At 40.6% G+C, this 7,279-nt stretch overlaps 1 pseudogene; it reads right to left on the bottom strand.

Moving 5' to 3' along the window:
• Window positions 1-2,225: 2,225 nt before the first annotated feature.
• Window positions 2,226-6,233, bottom strand: LOC134368492 (ankyrin repeat domain-containing protein 27-like; annotated as a pseudogene).
• Window positions 6,234-7,279: the final 1,046 nt, after the last annotated feature.

Here is a 7,279-nt window from a genome sequence, read left to right as displayed (position 1 = left end):
TTGTTATTTTGATGGGGATTGCATTGAATCAGTAGATTGTTTTGGGTACTATGGACATTTTCACAACATTAATTCTCCCAATCCATGATCATGGGGTGTCATTCCGTTTTTTTGTGTCCTCTTTAGTTTCTTTCAGTAGTGTTTTGTAGTTCTCATTGCAGAAATCTTTCACATCCTTGGTTAAATTAATTCCTAGGTATTTTTTTGTGTGTAGCTGTTATAAATGGGCTTGCTTTCTTGGTTTCTTTTTCTGCTAGTTCATTGTTCATTTCTTTTTCTGCTAGTTTATTGTGTATAGAAAGGCTACTTATTTTTATATATTGACTTTGTATCCCAAACTTTACTGAATTCATTTATCAGCTCTAAGAATTTTTTGGTGGAGTCTTTAGGTTTTTCTGTATATAAGATCATATCATCTATGAACAGGAACAGTTTCCTGTTGATGTAAAAAATGACTTCATCTTTTCCAATTGGGATGCCCTTTATTTCTCTCTTGCCTGATTGCTCTGGCTAGAACTTCCAATACTATGTTGAATCAGAGTGGTGAAAGTGGGTGTCCTTGTCTTGTTGTTGTTTTTAAAGGAAAAGCTTTCATCTTTTCCACATTCAGGATGATATTAGCAGTGAGTTTGTCATATATGGCTTCTACTGTCTTGAGATACTTTCCTTCTATGCCTAATTTGTTGAGAGTCTTCATCATGAAGGGATGTTGAATTGTGTCAAATTCTTTTCCTGTATCTATTGAGATAATCATATGATTTTTTGTGCTTCATTTTGTTCATGTGATGCATCACATTAACTGATTCATGCATGTTGAACCATCCTTGCCTCCCTAGGATGTATCCCACTTGATCATGATGTGTAATCTTTTTGATGTGCTGTTGAAGTCTGTTTGCTTATATTTTGTTGAGAATTTTTGCATCTATGTTCATCAAGGATATTGGCCTATAGTTTTCTTTTATTGTTGTATCTCTGTCTGATTTTGGTATTAGGGTGATGCTGGTCTTACAGAATGAGGTTGGCAGAATACCCTCTGCTTTGATTTCTTTGGAATAGCTTGAAAAGAAGTAGTCTTAATTGTTCTTTAGATGTTTGGTAAAATTCATCAGTGAAGCCATCTAGTCCTCCTGCTTTTCTTTGCTGGGAGACTGCTGATTACTAATTCAATCTCATTGTTCATTATTGGTCTGTTCAGGTTTCCTTTCCTTCTTGGTTCAGCCTTGGTAGGTTATATGTGTCCAGAAATTAATCCATTTCCTCCAGATTTTCAATTTTTTTGGTGCATAGTTGTTCATAACAGTCTCTAATTATTCTTTGTATTTCTGTGGTATCCTTTGTAATATCTCCTTTTTCACTTCTGATTTTTGTTATTTGGGTCTTCTCTCTTCTTTTCTTAGTCTAGCTAATGATTTGTCAATTTTGTTTGTCTTTTCAAAAAAACAGCTTTCTGTTTCATTAATTTTATGTATCTTTTTTTTTTTTTTTGGTCTTTATTTCATTTAGTTCTGCTCTGATCTTAATTACTTCTTTCCATCTACTAATTTTGGGATTGGATTGTTCTTATATTTCTACTTTTTTGAGGTGCAACATTACATTGTTTATTTGAAGTCTTTCTATTCTTTTGATGTAAACATTTATTGCAATAATCTTTTCTCTTAATAATTTTAATGTTCTCTTAGTAATGTTTTTGCCATATCACATGGGTTTTGGTATGATGTGCCTTTACTTTCATTTTTTTCAGGACTTTTTGTTTTATTTCCTGCTAAATTTCTTCTTTGACCCATTCAGGAGTTGTTATTTAATGTCCATGCATTCACATAGTTTCCAAAGTTTCACTTGCTATTGATTTCTAGTTTTATTCTGTTGTGGTCTGAAAAGATACTTGAAGTTATTTCAATTTTTTAAAATTTGTTGAGACTTGACCTGTGTCCTTAACATGTGGTCTATCCATGTGCTGATGAGAATGTATACTTTGTAGTTGTTGGATGAAATGCTCTATGGATGTCCATCAAATCCAACTGGTCTAAAGTGCAGTTGAAATCCAATGTTTCTCTTATAGCAACTTTATTTATAATTGCCAAAACTTGAATGCAACCAAAATTTCCTTCAGTAGGTGAATGGATAAATAAACTTTGCTACATTCAGGCAATGAAATATTATTCAGTGCAAAAAGAAATGAGCTGTCAGGCTATGAAAAGACATGGAGGAAACTTAAATGCATATTACTAAGTGCTGACGTCATAATATTGGTTACTGTTAAAACTGGTATTTGCCTCTTGGGGAGTGGTTAAGTTGTCAGCAGTTCCTGGGCCCTTGGATACTACTGCATTGTTGATTGTGAGTCTGCAGAGCATTTGCCTGTTCCCAGGAGCTGTTTGTTTCAGTCCAGGCCTCTTGGACTGGTCATTGTTTCCTTCATCAGCAGCCTGAGATCTCCTTTAGTCTGACAGGTTATTCTGTTTCACTGTGTCTCTTTGCCTCTCTGGCTCATGCAAAGAACCTTGAGTAAAACAGGGGATACTTCTAGCTCTTTCCATAACCTCCCTTGAAGTCATTCCCTTAAACTGACCAACTGAGTAAACAAAGTAAAACTCCCCTATAAAAGGTTCACTTGGTTAATCATACATTTTTTACTTCCATTTTTTCCTGATCTTAACAGTAACATACTTCTTGTGATCTGCTTTGTTAACATCATCTAACAAGGCAACACAGCTTGGTACTACCCGAACTAATTCTACTATTTTTGAATTCTGTTCAGCACAGTCTATAGCTGTGCACTGCCTCTTGTGCAGGATGTGAACGGATGCTCTGTGAAGTAGAAGCAGCTCTACCACAAAGACATGCTTTTCGATCACAGCCTCATGCAGTACTATGTTGCCCTTATTGTTAGAAGCATTAATGGAGGTCCCAATTCTGCAACAACAGAGGCGTGACATCATGATGGCCACTGGAACAGGCATAAATGAGGGGTGTGTTTCCATTTATATCCTTTTTATTGGGTTTTGCATTAGAATTTAATAGATATTTCACCACCTGAAAGTGGCCTGGTTTGCATTTCTGGCACTGGCACAGGCACCATGCTTCAACAGAAGGAGTACAAGGCACGCCCGACCATGCAGGGCAGCAACATGCAGTGGGGAAGAGCCATCCTGTGCTGGTCACATTTGCACCAAGCCCACTGGCGAGAATCTTTGCCAGCTTCTTTTGAGCTGTAGCACATTTGCGGCACTGGCACCAGGGGTGACAAAATTCAAGATCCATGGCACTAACAGCACCCTCCCCTTCATCCAGGTCCTCCTCTGTCCATTCCAAAAAGTAACGCACCATTTCTAGACCTCCATCAGCAACGGCTCTTAAAAGTTTTTCTACCTCTCTGTAGTCCTTCTTTGTCTCCTATTGTCCAGAGCTTGCCAACACGGAGGAGAAGCTGGAGGTGGAGGACCCCTAGCTGATGGAATCCACAGAGTGCTAAGGGAACTGCATGGGGACCTCAGAAGACTTCTGCCTCTTTTCAAAGGACAGATGATGGCTTCCATTACAGACAGAATCTTTGAGTTTAATGCACACTTGAGTGGCATTTCTTTCAGTCTGTTCTGGATTTCTATGAATGCTCCATTTTGTAGCAACATCTCTATGATACCCTGGTAACGCCAATGTACAGCTGTGGGGGGGGGGTGTCTCCTTTCTTGTTACCAATACCTAGTCTGCATGACCACATATCAGAGTAGACCAAGGCTCTCACACAGTCTTCATGACCATAGGTGCAATCCAGGAGGAGAGGGCTGTTGCCATTGTTATCCTGCATTTTGGTGCCTTCCCTGTAGTGCAGCAGCAGCAGCATCACACTCTAATAGCCCTTCTGACACACCACATGAAGGGGAGTCGACCCGTGATAGTCCATGGCATTCACCACAGTGCCCCCTGAAACCAGATCAAAGAGGGATGCCTGCCCACAGAGGGCAGCCATGTGAAGAGGTGTATGACCCCTGTCATCTCTGGAGAATGGGGTGACAACTGAGGGATTGTTCAACCTTCCAGAGAAGAGTTTCTCACAGTCATCACAGAAGCATAGAGGGTGACACATCTTTTGGACATCTTTATCGTGGTCACCTTGGCTCAGAAATCTTTCCACTTCTTTCTGGTTACCTGATGCAATATGCTTAAGTAGGCAGTCAATGGGACTTGAAGTCATCTGAGACAGTAAGCTCATTCTGTGCTTAAGGAAGAGTCTGTCACCAAATCCCTCAGACTCAGGCAGTTTAGTGGAGAGGCTTCCTTGCTGGATATATTTAATCACAGCATCAATTGAGGTCAGGCAGTATCCCAATTTGTCTTTTGCTGTGCTGCTAAATCTGAAGCTCTTGATATAACTCAAATTTGCCATCCAATTAGGGGTCTCTTTGTTCACAAGCAAATGTAACAGGACTGACAGCAGATCATCAGCACACATACTCTCCAAGTTAACTCTAGTCGACTGTAATTAGTCGCACCACCTTTCATAAACAGACCAGTTTCCATTGTGGGGAGGTGCTTTTGTTCAGCTGAGCCAGATCTCTCTTTGCATGAGGTATGTTGAAGCTGAATTCAGGTTTCATACCAGTATCTTTCTGCTGTAGATCTTGAAGACTTCTTGTGATTTTGTTAAAGACAGCATCCTTGCTCGCTTCCATGGTCTCCACGTATTTAAAGATCAGATCATAAATTTCATGATGTACATAACATCTCTACTGCCTGCTTCATCAGGCACATCTGGGCCTCCTGCTTGGCAAGTATTTTCAGGTGAGAGTCCCTTAGAAGCTGCTGGAGGCACTTGGTATAGAGAGCATTCACCAAGTCTGTGTGGTGACAGAGGCTCTTTCTTTCACATTCTCAGAATGTTCAATGGAAAGAGGCGATGTTCCTGTGAAATCTCTCAGAATGTCTTCCCCAATATTCGGTCATATCTTTAATGGTTTTCAGGGAAAAGGGATCAGAGGGTGCTGAAGGCTCTTCTGAACTCTCTTTTCCAAAGGATGAGTTATACACAGGATGCTGAAACTTCCTTCTTTTTTTATTGTAGAAAGTTTCTTCAAAAAGAATGGGCACTGAGAGAAGACAGGCAGAATCAACCCCTAATTTAATCCTGTTTCCTTGTATAAAGACATCCTTTCCATTTAAGGTCTGAAAATGCTCTTCTACAAGTATCAAAATATAGGACTCAAATTGACAAACTGAATGCTACTAAACAGGCTTCCTTTGCAAGGCACTAAGACTGAACAGGTTACATACTTTCACTCTCAACCCATCTTGGGGTGGTGGTGGTATTTCCTGGGCCCCCTACCCAAACCTAATTGTCCACCGCCCTTGCACCCCAACTTATTTCCCAAGGCAAGTATTACTCTGATACCAAAACCAGACAAAGACAGTACAAAAGAGAAAACTGCAGGCCAGTATGTATTGTGAACTTTCATTAAAAAATGTTCAAAAAACATTAGCAACACAGATATAGCAATGTATTGACAGGGTTCAGAACACACTACCCCAAAATATGGAACCTTGGCATACTGAATATTTTAAGCTGAAAGAATTTGAGAAAACCACAGAAGCAGAAAGGGCTCTCTGACCTTCTCCTGCCCTTCTCCCCTAAGTGGATCATTAAGCCTAGAAATAATGTTCTGACCTTCCCCTGAAAGTGAGTCATAAGACCCTCATGTGAGAGATACCTACACTATACCCATAGGAAATGAATGTCCCTATCTCTGAAGACACAAATAAGAATCTGAAAAAACAGGCCTTGTCCCCCCCCCCAGTTTATTACCTTTAGATCATACGCCTTTCGTATACAACTACCCACTTCATCATCAAACATAGCATAAAAATACACAGGTTTTCTCTGTTTCCTTGTTTTTTCATTTCTGAAGGATCACATGTCATGTAAAAATTTTATTAAATAAATTTTTATGCTTTTTCCTCTTAATCTGTCTTTGTTAGTTTTCTTTTCAGACCCAGCCAGGAACCCTAAAAGGGTTAAGGAAAGCCTTCCTCCCTATAGTATAAAAAGAATTATACACCATGGCCAAATTGGATTTACTTAACCAAAGCTGGTTCAATATTCAAAAACTAATCAATGAAAAAAAGCAGGCCCTGATTGACTGGCAGACAGCAAGAAACATACCTGGGGACCTCAGCAGCTGCCGACAGATCCCACAACTGCCACAGACACTGCTGCCATGCAGATGGTCCACCACAGCCATTTCCACCACAAGGGCAGCTTGCTGCCACAGGAGCAATCACCACCACCACGCAGGAAGCACACAGACCACTCAACTGCATTGACGCAAGAAAAGTCACCAGCAGATCCAAGGAAAAGAGGTGAGCAAGAGCAGACCCATGACTCAGTGGCCCAATGCACAGGGGGAATTACACTGCCACAAACAGTAGCACAACTGGGGTTGGAGGTATGTGTGCAGCACATAGAACTTCCTTGATCCAGGGAGAGACACACGCAGAACTCAATGAGAATGCAGAAACCAGGATACCCAGAGTAAGGAAGAAAATTCCCAAACACCACCAACTTATCCCCCAACTGGGGGAAACAAGGACCAAGAAGGAGCCTCTGCCTCTAAAAAGAGGAAAGAGAAACCCCACCCAGTGTCACCCATTCAAACTAAGGAGCTCTTATATACCCCAGCACACCCATCAGGTTCGCAGGACACTAGCCGGGGTGACAACAGCCCACCCACAGTCACCCACCTCAGCCAAAGAGTGACAAGGCACCCAGATGCTTCTCCTAAGAACTTGAGAACTTGCCACATCCCTGAAAAACCAACACAGTGTCACTAACTTCAGCAAGGAATCACTAAATGCCCCAGTGCCTAAGCCATGGAGGCATTCACACACAATACACTCCAATACTGAATACAGCCAAAGTATCCACACAGAGACTAAACTACTGCATCTACCCAGAACCAGTACTATAACACCCTTCTCAGTGATCAATATAAAGCACATAAACAGGAAGAAGTCTCTTTCTTTAAAGCCCACTCCAGGGAAATAGAAAAAGCAACTGATCTACTGGATGACCAGACATCAACACAGAAATACTAGAAATACGAAAAAACAAGAAAATATGATGCCACCAAAGGAATATAATAATTCTCAAGTACCAGACCCCATAGAACAGGAAACCCTTGAAAAGTCTGGAAATGAATTTTGAGTAACAATCATAAGGAAACTCAATGAGATACACAAAGACTCAGACAACACAAAGAAATGAGAAAGAGTATTCAGTGCATGAAGG

The sequence above is a fragment of the Cynocephalus volans genome, chromosome X (genome assembly GCF_027409185.1).
Source record: "Cynocephalus volans isolate mCynVol1 chromosome X, mCynVol1.pri, whole genome shotgun sequence".
NCBI lineage: Eukaryota > Metazoa > Chordata > Mammalia > Dermoptera > Cynocephalidae > Cynocephalus > Cynocephalus volans.
The sequence above is the reverse complement of the archived record's forward strand: the minus strand, read 5'-3'. Positions and strand labels throughout refer to the sequence as shown.